Source organism: Pristiophorus japonicus, chromosome 13, assembly GCF_044704955.1.
Source record: "Pristiophorus japonicus isolate sPriJap1 chromosome 13, sPriJap1.hap1, whole genome shotgun sequence".
Lineage (NCBI taxonomy): Eukaryota > Metazoa > Chordata > Chondrichthyes > Pristiophoridae > Pristiophorus > Pristiophorus japonicus.
In genome coordinates this window covers 19,222,617-19,241,881 of record NC_091989.1, presented here as the reverse complement: position 1 = coordinate 19,241,881, position 19,265 = coordinate 19,222,617, and the positions used below count along the sequence as shown (strand labels likewise).

At 44.0% G+C, this 19,265-nt stretch overlaps 1 protein-coding gene across 1 annotated transcript in view; it reads right to left on the bottom strand.

Moving 5' to 3' along the window:
* The window catches only part of exoc4 (exocyst complex component 4), a 617,734-nt gene that overhangs the window by 135,337 nt on the left and 463,132 nt on the right, over positions 1 to 19,265 (bottom strand). The window lies entirely within an intron of this gene.

Genomic DNA, 19,265 nt, shown 5'->3' with positions numbered 1-19,265 from the left:
CCCAAGGTTGGCCCTATGCACCCCCAACATTGCAGCACTCCCTCAGCACTGCACTGAAGTGTCAGCCTGGATTATGTGCTGAAGTCTCTGGAGTGGAGCGTGAACCCATGACCTTCTGATTCAGGACCTTCCGAACAGAGGGATCTCCTGCCATTTGTATATCTTTTTTTCCCTTTCCCCCAACACCGACAGTTTTCTGGGGGTGAAGGAATGCGAGAGAAGTATTACAAACCATCAAAGTGCTGGATGTCAATCCTGGGGAATGGAATATTTTTCCACACGAGCTATCCTTATGGTTTCCCTTCATTTTAAATCTGAGATTGATAGATTTCTGTCAACCAAGGTATTAAGGAATACAGGGCAAAGGCAGGTACATGGAGTTAGGTCACAGACCAGCCATGATCTCATTGAATGGCGGAACATTCACTCCCTCCACTACGAGCGCACCGTGGCTGCAGTGTATACCATGTACAAGATGCACTGCAGCAACTTGCCGGGGCTTCTTCGACAGCACCTTCCAACCCTCTGCCACCTTGAAGGAAAAGGACATAGGAACACCACCACCTGCAAGTTCCCCTCCAAGTCACACACCATCCAAACTTGGAAATATATCGCCGTTCCTTAATCATCGCTCGGTCAAAGTCCTGGCACTCCCTAACAGCACTGTGGGAGTACCTTCATCAAACGGACTGCAGCAGTTCAAGAAGGCGGCTCACCACCACCTTCTCAAGGGCAATTAGTGATGGGCAATAAATGCTGGCCCTGTTAGCGATGCTCACATCCCATAAATGAATTTTTAAAAACAGGCGATATTCCTATGAGTAAGATGCCAATTAATTGGCGCCGGGTGCCAAATCATGGACAGCTATGTTGCACATATTAGGAGTTCAACTGAGATTGGACCACATTTATTTCACATCAGACCCTTAGAGCCATCATGCAGTTAAGTCTTTCAGTCTGGTTTGGAGATGACCCCAGGTCCTGGAGAGGAAAGTCCAGCGTGCCATCCTGGTTAACAACCATTCCACTGCTGTTCATTATTTTCTTGAGGAAACTTCCTGCAAATGCAGGCCCAGCATCGTGAACACTTAAAATTCTTCTACAGTGAACACTGGTAAAGAAATCTAAAAGTTCAACATTGCCTTTAGCCTCCCTCACCTCATATCCACAGAATCTGACAATTGCCTGTAATGCCCAATCAATTTACTTTTGTACAACTTCCAATCGTCCTCATTTTCTTAAATTGGTGTAAAAGTTATTTTATTTTATTCAAGTGGGAAGTTCAATCTCTGCACTCAACCATTAAGGACTGTATCTCGTTACCATCCCTGCTCCTTCTACACTATATACACTCCAATTACACCCACCGCACAGTTTGTCCTTGAAAACTATCCATCTTTGCTCGGTGTTTTTCTCCTCCAGCATTTTTTTACCCAATTTATCCTCCTCCTGCTCATCCCTCGTGGCTTTTATATGAACGTGTCTGAAACCTGCTCTATTAGTTCCATTATCCTCTGCTCCAGCCTGTCCCATATCAAATTCTAATGACGCTGTGATTGCTGCTATTCTGATGCTCACACCTTCCTGATTATTTGTCAGCTCAGGCTTGCTACTGAATACTAATTCAAGCGTGGCCTCAAACTCCATTGCCAGTGCCTTATGCTGTGATAAGAAAACATCCTACACCAGGTCTAAGCATTTGCTATCTCCTTTCAGGTATCCACGCACCTTAATTCAGGATAATTGAAATCATCCGTAATCGGCACTCGCCCTTTCCCAGCCACATTCCATAATTTGTTGGAGCAATTCTATTTTGATTTTGTCATGGTGTCCTGGTTGTATTGATTCCCCACGTGATTCCTTTCCTTGCTGTTGCAGATTGTCACACAAATCGACTCAGCACATAATCAAAATGTTAAATCTTTTTCAATAGCCATCATATCCGCTCATGCGATCATCCATTCTTCTTTCTCCTTCCCCTTCCAAATATTTGCCTACGTAACAATCACTACACTCCAAAAGTAGTTTTTATGTGAGGTACTTCGAGAAGTTTTGATGATATGATAAGGTGCTTTGTTGAAAAAAGTCCTCCCTCCTTTTTATTTTTTTAGGTCTACGCACATCATTTCCCAGTCAAGAGAATAGGCAGGCAAGCTAATGGCCAGTCATGCTCTGTTGACTGGACTCCAGACAGCCCTGGTTGATTCACCTTCTCATTTTCCATTTATGTGGGAAAGTGCCGAATGTCTTGTTGAATACATGGATGAGACTGGGATTTACCCTACATAAGAAAGAACTTGCATTTTTATAGCATCTTTCATGACCTCAGGATGTCCCAAAGCGCTTTACAATCAATGGAGTGCTTTTAAAGTGCAATCAATGTGGTAATGTAGGAAATGTGACAGCCAATTTGCGCACAGCAAGATCCCACAAACAGCAATGTGATAATAACCAGATCATCGGTTTGTTCGGTGTTGGTTGAGGGCTAAATATTTGGCCAGAACACTGGGAGAACGCCTCGCTCTTCTTCGAAATAGTGCCATGAGGTCTTTTATGTCCACCTGAGAGGGCAAACCTAACCCATTGTGGTGCTGCAGCTGCATTTTAAAAAGGGATTGTGAAACTAACTGGATCATCATTTAATAAAAAATCTAGCAGTGCTAACATGATGGAAGAATGTACGGGTGTGTACATAGCAAGTACGGAATAAACTGTAAAGAATGAATCACATCCAAGGTTACAGAACACACCTATTATCCACACTTTCTCTCCTGGCCACTCTCTTGGAGCGAGTGAATCTGGCAGACCAGCGCATTGACATCTCCTTGAAGCAGGAGTTGAACTAAAGGTTGATCTTTGGCTGTTGTAATGTGCAAACAAGAAAACAAGCATTTACTGCAGAATGCTTTGAAGTGAATGCTGTAAATAAACACTGGCATGGTGCTGACTGTGGACAAACATCCAATAACATATGTATGTCATTCTGACAGAATGTGAAACATATTACAGCTTACAGGGTCCTATTCCTGTGCATCAAGCATTTTGTAAAACTGGGATGTCTTTGTGACCGTACATCATATTATGATAGCTTAGTTACAACCAGTTTGAAGCATTACCTCAGTCCTGTGCTGAGGCAGTATTTGAGGCTGTTTTTATTACAGTATTACAGGTGCAACGTCGAGAATCCGGAACCGTCGGGACCGATGCCGTTCCGGACTCCGGGCTTTTGATCATCTTTCTGACATCACGAATCTGGAAACACCCGAGCCCAGGTTCGGGTATTTCCGGACTTCGGAACATCAGAAAGGAGGGGGAGGGGGGGTCTCTGCCGAGGAGCTATTTGGGCCGCTGGCCCCGTCAATTAGGTTGTCTGGCGGGACCCCACCGTGGATGAGGTGTTCGGGGTTTGCCCCGCCGTGGAGGTGGTGTTCAGGCGGGCTCTGCCGTGGAGGTGGTGTTCGGATGGGCCGGCCAGGAGGCCCCGAGATAAGGGCAGCAGCGGTGAGGTGAGGGGTGGTGAGGTGAGGCCTGAGGTCGGACAGCGGCGGGATCCCGAGGTTGGCTGGTCTGGATTCTGGAATATTTTACGGATTCCGGAAGACCCTGCCACCGATCGGTCTGGAGTCCGGATTCCGGAACTCCGCATTTTAAACACAGCACCTGTATTTCCAAGGCTTGACAGTGCAACTTTTGCAACTACGAGCTCACTAAGTGATGAAAAACTTTAATTTGCTTCAGGTGATCATTTAAATTTGACAGCCATACTCAATCATGGTAGGCATTCCAGAGATTGAGTTTGCCATTTATGTGGGATGGCCTGTAACCACCATTCAATTATCACTTCCACACTCTCTCTAAACATCTTTAAGATGTGCGCAAGCCTTAATGCTGCAGCTGGATTTTTACCAAGTACGGTTCGACTGAAAATAAATTCTGTGCTCTCAATTCAGAAGATTGACTGGATAAAGTCACGTGTACTGTGCATTGGATCGAACGTTCCAAACTTCCTATCTACACTGCAAATTATTATTACACCTTCCCCACCATCGTTTCATTTGAAATATTCCAATTAATGATTTCACATGTTGGTCAAATAATGCCAGGTTTAACGTACTGTATCATCAGTGGAATACTTCATCATCCCTCACCCAAGTAATTTACACATGCTGAGTTTCCACTCAGAGCTATGGTGCCATTGAGAGACAGCAGATTCGAGGCCAGGCTCTTCCAACATGGAGGGGAAATTGTTGATAGAATTGTCCAGCTCAGTTTCAGTGTGGCGGTGAGTGACAACCGGGATCGGCTCACTTGTCGGGGTTCGACCTGGAATTGTACTTGGTACTTGGCACAGGAAGACCCAGGAAAGGGAAACAACCTGGTTGAAAGTATGTTTTCAGCATCTCGAAGCTTTACACGTCTTCATTTTAATAAGGAATACATTGGGCCAAACATTCCGGCCTTGCTGGGTCCGTGCACGGTCCCGGCGAGGCCTCGCAAAAGCTGGTTTTGGTGGCATGATGTGCATGCGCCGAACACAGGCTTTTCCGATATGTCAAGATTTCTCCGTACAGATCCTCCGCACCCCCGGGGGAAGGACATCTGCGCGGGGGAGATTGGGCTATTTGCGTTTTACTAAGTTAAAGAGGTTATAGAAATATAAGTTGTTGTTGTTCTTTCACTGATTATGTACAGATCCAAATCCTTTTGTAAATTAACATGAAATGGATGGAGGTTTATTGATATGTAGATTATGATGAATTTGCCCCGATGTAACAAAGTGTAATGTAAGGCGCAGCTGTTTCTGAGCCTTGGGACGACATCAATACATAACTCCTAACCCCGCAGGTAAGAGTCAAAGAAGTACCTCTGCACGAGGGTAGATCCACAATGCTCAAGTGACAGGCGACATCTGTGAAAATAAATCAATTATGTCTTTTGGGCTCAGAATTTCTCAATTTAATAAAATAAAGTTGATACACAAAAATAACATGCTTTGAAGTGATTTTTCATTTGTCTATTAATGACAGAGAAAAACACTACTGCATCTGTGTACCACTTCATCCAAAAGTAATCCCAAATTGTGCTGGAGAATGACAAATAGCAATGAGAGCAAAATATTCGCAAGTGCTCCTCATTATGAGATAATTATCCAGATGTCAACAACAACGACTTGCATTTATATAGTGCCTTTAACATAGTAAAACATCCCAAGGTGCTTCGCAGGAGCATTATCAGACAAAATTTGGGCCACATATGGAGCTATTAGGACAGGTGACCAAAGGTTTGGTCAAAGCATCTTAAAGGAGGAGAATGAGGTAGAGAGGCTGAGAGAAAAAGACTTGCATTTATATGGCGCCTTTGTAACCTCAGGATGTCCCAAAGTGCTTTACAGCCAATTAAGTACTTTTGAAGTGTAGTCACTGTTCTAATGTAGGAAACATGGCAGCCAAGTTGCGCACAGCAAGCACCCACAAACAGCAATATGATAATGACCAGATATAGGGATAAATATTGATAAGCTCACCGGGGATAACTCCCCTGCTTTTCTTCTAAATAGTGCCATGGGATTTTTTTACGTCTACCTGATGGAGCAGACAGGCCCTCGCATTAACATTTCATCTCAAAGAGGGCACCTCCAACAGTGCAGCACTCCCTCAACACTTCACTGGAGAGGGAATCCCAGAGCTTAGAGTTGAGGCAGTTGAAGGCACGGCCACCAATGGTGGAGCGATTAAAATCGGAGATGCTCAAGAGGCCAAAATTGGAGGCTGCAGATATCTCGAAGAGTTGTAAGACTGGAGGAGATTACAGAGATAGGGAGGGGAGGGGCCATGGAAGGATTTGAAAACAAGGATAAGAATTTTAAAATTGAGATGTTGGTGGATTGGGAGCCAATGTAGGTCAGCGAGCACAGGAGGTGCTGGGTGCTGATTTGTCAACCATCATTTTGCAACAAACATGGGGAGGACATGTTGCATCGGAACTAGAGTAGGCCATTCAGCCTCTTGTGCCTGTTTTGCATTCAGTGAAATCATGGCTAATCGATACCTTAACTCCATTTACCCACCTTTGCTTCATTTCTCTGGACACCCTTAACCAACAAAAATCTATCGATCGCAGTCTTATAATTTTCAATTATCCCAGCATCTACAGCCCTTTGGGGGGGGCGAGTTCCAGATTTCCACTGCACTTTGTAAGAAAAAGTACTTCTTGATTTCACTCCAAAATGGCCGAGCTCTAGTTTTAAGATTATGCCCTCTTGCAATGGATTTCCCCCACCAGTGGAAATCGTTTCTATCTACTCTATTGAATCCTTTGATTATTTTAAATACCACAATTGGATCACCTCGCAACCTTCTAAACTCAAGGGAATATAAGGCAAGTTTATGCAACCTGTCTTCATAATAGAACCCTTCAAGCCCTGGTATTACTCTGGTGAATCTGTGCTGTACGCCTTCCAAAGCAATACTGTATATCTTTGCTGAGGTACTGTGGGGTCTGACCAAGGCTCTGTACAACTGTAGCATCACTTCCTCACTTTTGAATTCCAATCCCCTTGAGATAAGCGCACATTACTTTAGCCTTTTTGTATCTGTGCACTAGCTTTTAGTGATTTGTGTACATGGGACACCTATATTCCATTGCTCCCCCACAGCTCCTAGTCTCTCACCATTAAGTAAATATTCTGATTCGTCTTTCTCGGATCCAAAGTGGATGACCTCACACTTCCTCGCATTGAACTCCACCTGCCATTGTTTTGTCTGCTTATGTCCCTTTTAACTTCCACCTCCCATCCATACAACTTACTGTGTCTCCTAAGTTGGTGTCATCTGTAAACTTGGATGTACAGCTCTTCATTTCTTTATCCAGATCAGTAATAAATATGAATGGTGAAACAGGCAAGGGGATCCTGGTTGCTTTCCGCCCTTGCGAGTTCAGGGGTGCTGAGGCCAACTGTAGTACCTAAATGGCAGCTGAAATCAATAAACTCACTACAAACAAGAGGGCCGGACTTGGGATCTTCCGAGTCTGATATGGCTCAGTACCACACCACAAGTTGCATTTATTTACTGAGCCGTGAGTGAAGCAAGCTTAAGAGTCGAGATGGTTTTGCTCCAAGGAGCTAGAGTATCTGAAAGAGATGACAATGTTTGGGTTTGGATCAGAATTTCCAGAAATCACTGACTTTTTTTTAAAAAAGAGTCAATTTGTAAATCTTTCATTGAGGCCAACTTAAATCTGCCAGTCAACAATTCAGTGCAAACAGAAACAGCAGAAAACACTTAAATGCATTTGACACAAGTGATTACACTTGTAAATGTGATGCTGTCTCCTGATGAAATTTGGCACTGAGCTGATTTAGTTTGCTGAGCTGATAAGTGAATGGATATTGTGTGCTCGAATCAGGAGTCGACATTTACATACTACTCTTGGGTCACAATTCCAATATCGTGGGAATGAACAGTGTTGAGGTTTGGTCCTTTGGAATTCTGTACATGGATTTGGGTACACATATTTATGCACACACTGCACATAAAGGCTAAAGCACACACCATAGCTGAATGAGCAGCACTTGAGACTTTTTTGTGCTTCGAAATGAAATGCTTTCTATTTCATCCACTCAATATCATCATGGCGCACTTCCAGATCAGGTATAATGTGGTTAGATATAGAATAAAGCTTCCTCTGCTCTATCCCAACACTATCCCTCAACTTCAAAAGGGCATTCCTTATTGCACTAGTGTGGCATTTTCCATTCACCGCACCAAGGCTATTATGACATCTCAGTGAAAGTTTCTGTTTAGTGCTGGACAAGCAGCAGTTTTGTGCTCTTGGCCCATGCCCACTCGGAATTGGATTGAGACTACCCAAATTCACATGACATAGCATCCTTGCAGCCAATGGACAGAGAACACTGCAGTTCCACCAGTCAGGGTCCCAGAGGGGAAGAAAAGCATTCTTTTGCCCCTAACTCACGAGGTTATAATTAGAAAGCACAAGATGTACAGTCCCAAGTACCCAGGGAAGCCCCCACAGACTGCTTGTGGCCAAATGGTCTCCGTACTGACAGTTCATTGGAAAACGCCAAGGCTCCATTTGGCATTCCCCTATTATAGCTGATGCTTGTGAAAACTGTGGCAAAAGTTCAAGAATAGCACGCATGCTGACAAGTGTCATTGTAAACAGCCACAGTGGTGAGGCTGCTATTTGCACATTGAGGGGGAAAATACAAGTGTAAAAAATGCCCATCGAGTTGAGGTGCAGCTCCATTCTGGCAAACTGATTTGGTAAGAACACTGCAACACAATCCAGCTTCTATAATACTGGAGATGGACGCTCACAAATCTCCTCGTGGTCAATCACAGAGTGGTACCAGCAGAGGTCAGGATCTGGCAGCCCCAGTTCTTTTACCTGGATAATAAAATTAGGCTATTCTTCAGCACCACTATGGAGGACCGCAGAATGACTTCAGGGAGTGGCTGCAAACTACAAAGATACTATGGGCCAGATGTTGCTGGGAAAATGACCTTGTTATTAATGCACATATCAGCCAGCAAATTCATGGGATTAAGAGACACAGTATGAGTTGCGAATCTACAGAACATGCTGGTCGATTTACACCATCATCATCATAGGCAGTCCCTCGGAATCGAATGAGACTTGCTTCCACTCCTGAAGTGAGTTCTTTGGTGGCTGAACAGTCCAATACGAGAACCACAGACTCTGTCACAGATGGGACAGATAGTCGTTGAGGAAAGGGGTGGGTGGGACTGGTTTGCCGCACGCTCTTTCCACTGCCTATGCTTGATTTCTGCATGCTCTTGGCATTGAGATTCGAGGTGCTCAGTGCCCTCCCGGATGTACTTTCTCCACATAGGGCAGTCTTTGGCCAGGGACTCCCAGGTGTCAGTGGGAATGTTGCACTTTATCAGGGAATCTTTGTGGGTGTCCTTGTAATGTTTCCGCTGCCCACCTTTGGCTCGTTTGCCGTGAAGGGGCTCCGCGCAGAGCACTCGTTTTGGGAATCTCGTGTCTGGCATGCGAACTATCTGGCCTGCCTAGCGGAGCTGATCGAGTGTGGTCAGTGCTTCAATGCTGGGGATGTTAGCCTGGATGAGGACGCTGATGTTGGTGCGCCTGTCCTCCCAGGTGATTTGTAGGATCTTGCGGAGACATCGTTGGTGATGTTTCTCCAGCGACTTGAGGTGTCTACTGTCCATGGCCCATGTCTCGGAGCCATACAGGAGGGCGGGTATTACTACAGCCCTGTAGACCATGAGCTCGGTGGCAGTTTTGAGGGCCTGGTCTTCGAACACTCTTTTCCTCAGGCGGCCAAAGGCTGCACTGGTGCACTGGAGGCGGTGTCGGATCGAGTCATCAATGCCTGCTCCTGCTGATAGGAGGCTCCCGAGATATGGGAAGTGGTCCACGGTGTCCAGGGCTGCGCCGTGGATCTTGATGACTGGTCGATTTACACCACTCCGCTGTTTGCTTCACACAAACGGCATCTCGCACTTAGCCTCGCCGTTATATTTGAGAACTTGCTGGATTTGCATATTAACTGCCTATTAAACTCGCAACAGAAAGTTAAGTCTGGTAATTGAGTGTGAATACCCTTTTAATTATGTGATAATTGTTAATGAAATGCCAATCAATCTCTCAAGCCCAGAAAGGGAACAATTTAACTGTTCATTCTCATTCCTGTATGTACTGAATTGTTGTTAAGTGATTTTAAAAAGGTCAATTAAATTAAAAAAAATGTTTTTCTTACTTTTCCTTTGTCTCTTTTTCTCTCTCTCGCTCTTAATCCAATATTTTCTTCCCTCTCTATACCTTATTTGACTATAATTCATCCACTTCTTTGTCATTCTTCTGTTCCTTTCTCAATCCTTAAATCTCATTGGTCAAGGAGAAGCACTGCTGGTCCCGCCGTTAACTGAGGTCCCAGAGGTTCCGTTATTCCCGTCATTATCAGCTTGCACTTCCAGTAAGTCACACAAAAAACATTTCGAGCTGAAGGGTGCAGGAAAAAGTCCAACTAATGGCACGGCACGAGATACCCTGTTCCCGGCAAGGTCAGACCCATTGTGTCTCCAACTTGTTTTGCCACTATGCCAGCATGATGGTTAATATCGTCTCGGTGTGATTAATACTGCATACTTGCAAATGTTTTATCCTTGTGAACTGGGACATCTGCGAACATAATGATTAGATTCATCATTCTGAATTTATTCACCAGAACATATTTTTCTTCGGATTTATATGATCAAAGTAAACAGATCTAGGAATAGGATAGTGTGGCAATAGCTGTTCTCAGGATACAGATAATGTTATGAAAGCACTAAAGATTCACACCTCTATGTATTACTGATTCACAATTTACTCCCAGGTACTACTCTGTATGTAACGGAACATTATAATGAAGGGGCAGGTGCATTAATATCTAATGAATATCCAATAACTTTTTTTTTTTTACAGACTCTAACTTAATGTCTTTCACTTTTCAACCTATCTGAACTGTGGAAAATAAAAGTGTGGAAAATCCTCAGTGAAGGATCCGGAACTCTCATCCACTTTACATCTGCTCATTTACGGAACAGATGGCAACATTTCCATCGTTTCAAGATTCATTTTTTTTTTGAAAGTCACATAAAATTTCCAAAGTCATTGGATCTTCTTTCTACAACGTGTTAGCATTCAACAAAATGTTTACATCCTGGTAACGGAGCTTTTTCTAAGGGTATGAAAAACCTATTTTATTATATAAACTTGAGCCAAAAGGTGACTCAACCCCATCCGAAGCTCTCTGTCTAATGCTGGAGAACTGCTGATACAAGATGCTCGACAGTGGCTCTGGCACGCGTAGTCATCCATAGCATGGGCACAAGAATTGGGAAGGGATTTCTCAGTGGCCAGTTTCCTCTCCCTATCCATTATAACTCAGCTGAGAATGGAGAACTCAAACCCTTCCCTCCTTCTCCCCCAGGAAGTCTGGGCGTGCAGATAAATGAAGGTACCTGTTGTCAGGGCAACTCTCAAACAGGGCAGGTCTAAGGCCATTGGCTACCCATAATGTACTTGTAAATAGCACATGTTTTAAATACCTCCACGAGTGAGCTCACCTGATGTGACTGATCAGTCTCGTTTGAGGGGGGTTTGAATGCATGTATCGACATAACCTCTAGTCAGGATCACTGCGGAAAGAAACAGCCTGGGTAGCAAACGAGTTACCTTGCTCACTGGTAGCAAGGTGGAATCAAGCCTGGCCAGCTACTGCTGGTAGGGAAGGTATGTGTGCAGGGTTGCCAACAGCAGGAAAATATTAGAGGTGGGACTTACGATCAGAAAGAATGAGAGATTGTAAACCCGCTTATACTTTCAAAGTGAGATACATCAATGTAGGATACATTTTTGAACTAAAATGAGTGAGTTCTCGTTCAAAATGAGCGACACTTAATTGCTATCATTACATGCTAGTTGTTGGGAGCTTGTAGCAGGTTGGTGCTGATACCCTCAGTAGGAGATGGTGTATGGCATGGTGGGAGGATGGGGGGAGCGCACTAGACAGGGAAGCGAATATTTTGTGAGAAAAATGGGACAGTTTTAGTTTGATGTTCCCTGGGATGCTTAATGTAGTGTGTCAATCTCAGCTATGTATGTGAATACAACTCCTTATTTTTTTAAGCTATTACCTGCTCCCTGTTATGTCATCATTGGCCATGGTACAAATGCAAATACATTTTTAAAATTAAACTAAAATGAGAAAAACAAATGCTAATTAAATTCAACCAGAGTCCTTGTTAATTTGTTGAATTTTAAAAAGGTCGAGATTTCCTCTTGAAACTTATGACACCATCTACCATTCATTTTTTTGGCAGGGGCTTAAAACTGTATGACTTCTTAGCTTCCTCAAGGTGCCTTTAGGTTTAACAACTGTAGCCAATGGCAAGACACAGTCCTCTCACCGTCAGAAGAAATATAAACTGACTGCCTCACCTTATTCAAGTGGCACTAAAGAATCTCTGTTCTGTCTCAACATCTGCTGCTCAATTTGCTGGCTCAGTCTTCTGCCCAACACCCAATGTGCAATGGCACCAGGAAGAAACAAAAACAGGAGAATGCTGCCAGGAGGCAGGTACAGCTCTGTCCACCCAAAACCAGCATTGTAATGGAAAAACATCATCGGTTTTTTATTCCCTTCCACAATCTTCAGGCTATTAAGACTCAAGGTTGATGCCATCTAATTGCAATGTCTTCATTTACCTCCCTGCTCTCGTAATCTCTTTCTCTTACTGGTATCCTGCACGATGTTCCTTACCCGAATGCAATCTCCTTCCCTTACTGGTGTCCTGCACTATGTCCCTTACCCTAACACGAACGCATTCTCCTTCCCTTACTGGTGTCCTGCACTATGTCCCTTACCCTAACACGAACGCATTCTCCTTCCCTTACTGGTGTCCTGCACTATGTCCCTTACCCTAACACGAACACATTCTCCTTCCCTTACTGGTGTCCTGCACTATGTCCCTAACCCTAACTTTAACTCGAATACAATCTCCTTCCCTTACTGGTGTCCTGCACGATGTCCCTCAGCCTTCTCAATAAAATCCACAGCAAACAATTGACTGTCAAGTCAATACATCCGGTGGCAATCATCATCCCAACCTAGTTCTATTTAGACTCAGTACATTTACCATCGTGGCTGCTCAAAACCCTAATGATAAATTAAATTTGGAGTTTATATTCTGCAACGACAATGATTAATGTACCATGTAAAGGTTCAGTGCTTCCAAGTGCTTGAAATGCACTTCTGCCACAGCACTACAATTTATCTCTGGGCTTGGATAATAATTATCTATTGTGCATAATCAAATTGAGATCTTGTATTGAAGTGCTTATCAAGTATATTAACCACATAAATTATAAAAGTGTTATAAACAAAACGAAGAAATAATGCCCAAATCATTTAAACTTTGTTTTAAAGGTTTATTGCCTCAGTTTGCCCAGAGTCTAAGTGGGTAACGCCCATTATTCCACTGTGGAGGGTATCACCGCTCACCCCAATGCTGTCTCCACCAACAAGCACACGTGTACTTTCCAGCAGGGGTAATTGGAGAGTGATCAGTAGCAGGACAGCTGGCTGTTTTTTTTGCCACCTAACCCAGGTGTACAGAGGGCAACTGTACCACCCGAACGGTTGCCGAGGCTGCGATCACGTAACTGGTCCCCCAGCCTCGGGATTAAACCCGGGACCCTCCAAGACCAACATCACACCAACTGATGCATTTATGCACTCCAACTTTTCATCTCATGAAATTTCAAATAGCCCTGACTGATCGTGTTTGACAGATTCCAGCAGTATTTAAGTCACAGCTGTGCTTTCCTGCAAAATATGCTCTTCATATGCAATAGGCAGCAAATATCACCTCCCTAAATACGCTGGTTATACTGCACAAAACCTCAATGCAGGTGGTGCTCCAGTCCAAAGCTCTCAATTCATGAGATATCTTTTCAAATTAGACTTTTTTGGCGAAGGGTCAAAGTGCACCACACAGGACACCACCACGACTGCAAAGCAGTTTAAAAGAAGACAAGGCAAATCAGGAAGTCGTGGTTCAGTGACGCCAAGTTTGTAGACTAAGAAAGGAAAGGAGTTGCACTTTTCTGGAAGTCCTGGAAAGAATGGGTTAGAGTAGCAGGTGATGCAGTGGGTTTTGATTTGAAGAATGGGGGCTGTAGGGAGGAGGTAGAGTATGTTGGATGTTGGGATATATTTGGAGCCAGAGGGAACTGGAGAGGAAGGTTCACAGGAGAAACTTTTATTTTCAAGAAGAACAGATTTTCAAGGATATCAGACTAATTGTACACCAGTGACCATATTGTGGTCAGAGGAAAATGCAGCCAACTTCAGGTTTAAAAGCAACAGATGTAACTGAGGCAGATGAAAATAAAAGACACACTGAGCATCTCAGCTTAGCCAGTGGAACAAACAGAAGAGTTTGCAAGAAAAATTCCCACTCAATCTCCCCTAGGCGGACAGGGCTTAGTGTGGTGCAGTTACTGTGTGATAAAGACCAGGAAGAGTACAAGTTACAAAACCTGGTCCATGCTGAATTAGCTGAGGCATGATCAATGACTTCAGCAAAACAGAGACAGGGAAAATCAGACATGATTTCTGGTCCTGTTTCCTATTCAGTGATCCCCTGCTGGATAGTGCTGATGTGTGAATATCGGGTGAGAACAAGATCACCCTTGGCCGTCATGTCTCCACAGGCAAAACGTTTATCAACAAGTTACATTTATATAGCGCCTTTAACATATTAAAGCATCCAAAGGCGCTTCACAGGGGCGCAATCAGATAAAATTTGATACTGAGCCACATAAGGAGGTATGAGGAGAGCTTGGAAAAAGAGGTAGGTTTCAAGGAGTGTCTTAAAGGAGGAGAGAAAGGCTGAGAGGTTTATGGAGGGAATTCCAGAGCTTAAGGCTGAGGCAGCAGAAGGCACGGCCACCGATGGTGGGGCAAATAAAATAATACTCACTTATTCGGCTCAAAGATGAGAAATGACCAGTTGGGCAGTGAGTTTTGCAGTGCCCCCAGAACCATACCCTAACAGAAGTCACTGCCTTTGGGAGAGAGACAAATATGACATATAACAGCACCAGTTGCCTTGCAGTGAGTGTAACGATGAATATAAACTATTCCTGTGGTTGATCACCTCACCAGAAGCTCCCTCAACTGGAACACTGCCTAATAATTAGAGGTATCCATTGTGCTATGTTCAATGAATAACAGTCTGACCTGCACAGTAAAACTGTTTATTTCACGCCCCCATTTAATCCAATGTACTGAGAATGTACTCACTTCAGCTAATGACGTATGAACTGCCCTGAACACAGAATGGATTCACATTTGAAAGTGAAAGTGAACAATCTGTCTTGTACATGCACTGTGCTCACAGACGGCAAATCTGTACTCAATGTTTATGTTTTAAAATGTTCCTTTTTCGTGTGTTCATTAAGGCAAGGGACGTCAGTGCTGGGACTGGCCATTCTGGGGACCCAGAAGCAACAAACACTCAGAGGTCACTGGGAAGATACAAATAAAGCTCCCTCTTCTCCAACACCAGCCACCCTGAAGGGCCATTTTTAATGCTAACTTGTGACAAACTGCAAGCAGTTCTTTACGATGGACACAAGCCCAATAGGAACAGATTTGAGACTAACCCAAATCCATTTTTACTAAAGATCCTCTCAACTAGCAGTGAAAAGGAGACTTTCATCCCAGCAGTCCAGGCTGCATTTAAATTTACATCCGAGAAGTGAAAAGATGGCGAGCATCGTGCTATTAAACAGAGGAGACTACCAGAATGATGGGGACTGCCTAAGATGATGATTAAAAGAAAGCAGCCATAGGGTTAACAGTTTAAACAACGCCCCTAAAATCAATGACTGTGAAATCCTTATGTAATTTTAATGAAATTACAAAATGTTTTTGTTTCAGGCTGTAAGTTAGTCCCAAATGGCAATTACTTTCTCAGGCGGTTTGGATCCGGTAATAATTTGACTGACTGGCTAATGTTCGAAATGCTGTTGCCTCTGGCTAATTTTTGTTTGTTCCCAGCCTCACATTCACAGTCTGCTGCTAGCAGCAACATTTTCATAGGCTGCCAACTTTGAAATAGACTGTAAATTAGCTGTCCATCAAAGTGCTCTCCACCGAAGCAAGGTCATGTCATTGGAGAGCAGGGGAAAGGAGCTTTACTGATCAAGATTCTGCTGCAGTCCAGGTGCCTTATGCTAATGACATTTGGATTTTTTTTTTATCCCGCTCCACTTTAATCCTTTTTGGCAGCCAGTTATAGATTTTCTTCAGAGTGCACACATTTGATGATGGCAATGGGAGTAGAGCGAGGGAGACACGCGAGGGCAGTTCCTCCTCTGGCCACCAATGACATCAAGTACACTCCCGGATTCCTGCACCAGCTACAAGCAACATCTGCTGCTTGTAGCTGGTGCAGGAATCTGGGACCTTATTTATACTGTGGAAGCGTTTCTACGAACAATGAAGAACAGGAAGAGATTCTCTGGTCCATTCAGACTGTCCCACACAATATAGACACTCTCCACCCACCCAAAAACCATGTGATCTCCTGGGAGAGGCACAAAACCAGATAAAAACCCAGGGCAATTTTGGGATGGGGGGGAAACTGGGAAATTCCTCTCCGATGCATACCAAGGCGATCAAAACAAATCCAAGAGATCACAATGGCCCTGAGTTCCTTGCAGTACGTCCTTTTGTGAGAGATGATCTCTGCCCCAGCCAGAAACTGGTCCAGCTCTCGCATCTGCAATACCATGTCGGAAACCCAACTTTACATTGCCAGCCGTAGATCTCCCCTGATGTTGGGGGAAGGCCTATATCGGACTGGAAGTTAGAAGGTCGTGACCAGAACAAAATGTGGTCCCAATGACAAAAGTGGATAGTGCCATTTTGCCTTTAGAGTGGGGGAGGGGTGGAAGGGGGGAGAATAAAAAAAGTACCTGGCAACATGGTGCTCTGTGCTGCCAGAGGAATGTAGGGGGTTTGTTTATATTGAAACACAAAGAAGTACATATTGAACAGCGGATTGGATATTAGGCAGTGTATGTTGCACAATGTACAGTGTACGCCAACTGTTGAATAGAACCCCATTACTGTAGAAATAATAATGTGGTGCCTGATACATAGCAGCTATGTCCTATTATTGTTGATATTATTCTTTCACTTGTGTCCCACTGCCCCCTGTGTATCCAGCAAGTAACTGCAAGAAAACTTATTTAAAAATTGATGTGTGGAAAACTACTCAGTCTATAATAAACGGTGATACATTTTGGCTCAAGTTTTTGCTTTCATAACACATGACCATCACTGGAATCCCTCACTGAAATTGCTACTCGCCCCCTCTCCCCTCCCCTTCCCCCGCGGCTTGGAACCCCCAGCCACCCAACCAGCCCCCCGCAGCTTAGGCTGAGGTCGGCACATGGTTGAAGAGAAAGAATTTTGAAAGGAAGGCAGAGGAAACCAGGCAGGGAATTCCAGAAGATAGGAGCAGAGTGGATGTAGGAGTACCTTTCAATAGTAGAGGAAGCAGGGGACAAGGAGTAATCAAGTGTTCAGAGGAGTAAAGGATGCATGCAAGGAAGTATAAGGCTGGATGAAAATGACTGGAGCTTTACTCCAGATATTCTTTTCCCTGGTTCAGTATCTCAGATCGTTCCCATGAGCAGGCCCTCACTGCCTATGACCTGGAATGTGCCTTTATCTGCCCAGTATATAGCTCATTTGTAGCAAGCTCAAGAATTGAATAAAAAAAGCCCTTATCACTGTAATTCAGCTGACAAGTTATATCCGATGCGAGGTTCTGCTCAGGAAGGCTTAAAGAACACTAGTCTAGACTGAGGCTTAAACTGCCAAACAGGTTTAGGAAACAGTAAATGGAAAAGTCAACAGTAGCAAGAACACAATGCAGATTACAGTAGTTACACATGGCCCCTCCTCAGAAACCAGTTGAAGCACTAAACTCAAAGTAAACTGATCCTGCCACAAGGTACCTGAATGATAACATTTAGGTGGCAGTTTGTTGCTGGCTGACTTTCTAGTCAATCTCCCTCTCTCGCTCTCTCGAACAGCTTAAGATGAACTACTTAATTGGAAGACAGACTCACATATACTTTTCAAAATTTGGGCAGGATAAAAGAAATTTAAATATGTTTGCCTTAACTTACCAGTACAGGTGAGCTTGAAGAGAATGGGGGTGATGCGATTGTGGGGTATTTTGTGTTGACCTGTAACTTGTAGATGACGGAGGTGGAAAGGCCAGCCAGTAGAGCATGAAACAAGGTAAGCCTCAAGATTATGAAGGCAAGGACTGCGGTTTTGTCTGCAGTGGAGGAAAGGTGGGGTGCGGGTGGGTGTTGTTGTGGAGGTGGACGAAAGCAATCTTGGCAACGGAAGGAAACTGATCTCATGGTCGAGAAGTATGCTGAGGGTAAGCCCCACCTGACTCCGCCTGAGATGGCTACCAGGCCGGTTATTGGCATCAAGGCCGGAGTAGTGTAGATGCTGGTGGGAGTTCAATAGGATGCTTTTTGTTTTGATGAAGGAAGTTTCAGCTTATCCAGTGCTTGATGTCAGACAGACAATCTTTGATGGAGAAGGCAAAGAGATACAGCTGGATGTCATCAATGTACACGTTGAAGTTGATATCATGTTTCTGGGTTATATTGCTGAACGATAGCATGTAAGGAGAACAAAGGAGGGGGACCAAGGATGAACTCCTATGGCACACTGGAGGTGATCATGGTGAAGAGGAGATCAGCAGAACCAGGAGAACGAAGTGGCAGAAGAGGTGCATCGAAGAAGCATGGAGACCTCAACAATGTCAAAAGCAATGGAAAGGCCGATGAGGAGAAAGCTACCCACGGTCACAGTCTCACTTGTGGTTTTCACCAGTGTAGTCTCATTACTGTGGTTGGGGCAGAGGTCAGATTGGAAGGTCTCTTGAAAGGAGTGGAGAGAGAGATTGAATCTTCATTTCTAGATGCATTGCAAGACTTTGGAAATAATGGGAAGGTTGCATTCCCGGACTTTGGAAAGAAAGAGATGACCTTCAATTGCAGAGAATAGAAGGGTTGAGATTGAATTTCTTGAGGAAGGTGGTCTTGATGCTTGCATGCGTGGGGCCGAGAAGATGAAATTGGGTGAGTCAGGACCTTGGATGTGAGAGGATTGAGCAGGCAGACGGTGGGCTTCATTAATGAGAGAAGTACATTGAGGGGCAGAGAGGGAGGAAACTGCAGAGAGCAGAATTGGTGAGGACACAATGTTGGACACAAGAAAGCGCATGCATTCCTCATATATTGTGTCTAAGGCAAGGAAGGAAGTCTGAGGAGGGGGTTTTGTGGTGGAGTAGAGGTGTTTGAAGTTGTTTCTGTTCTCCATGATAATCTTCGGGATAACCGGTCTATTCGCATTGCTTTGACCTTTAAACGCCAATGAAAACTTCCAGCTAATATAGGTTTATTTGGTAAGAGATCTTAATAAAAATAACTAACAAGCTTGCCCAAAGTCTGAAAAATGTTGGCCTTTTGGAATCTGGATGTGAATCCAAGATCATTAATACGACTAATTCTTAGGGTCTTAAATGAAGCTAATCTCGCAGTCCTCAGAAACTAAAGTATAATTTGACATTAATACCGTAAATCACTCAAAAGAACCCAAA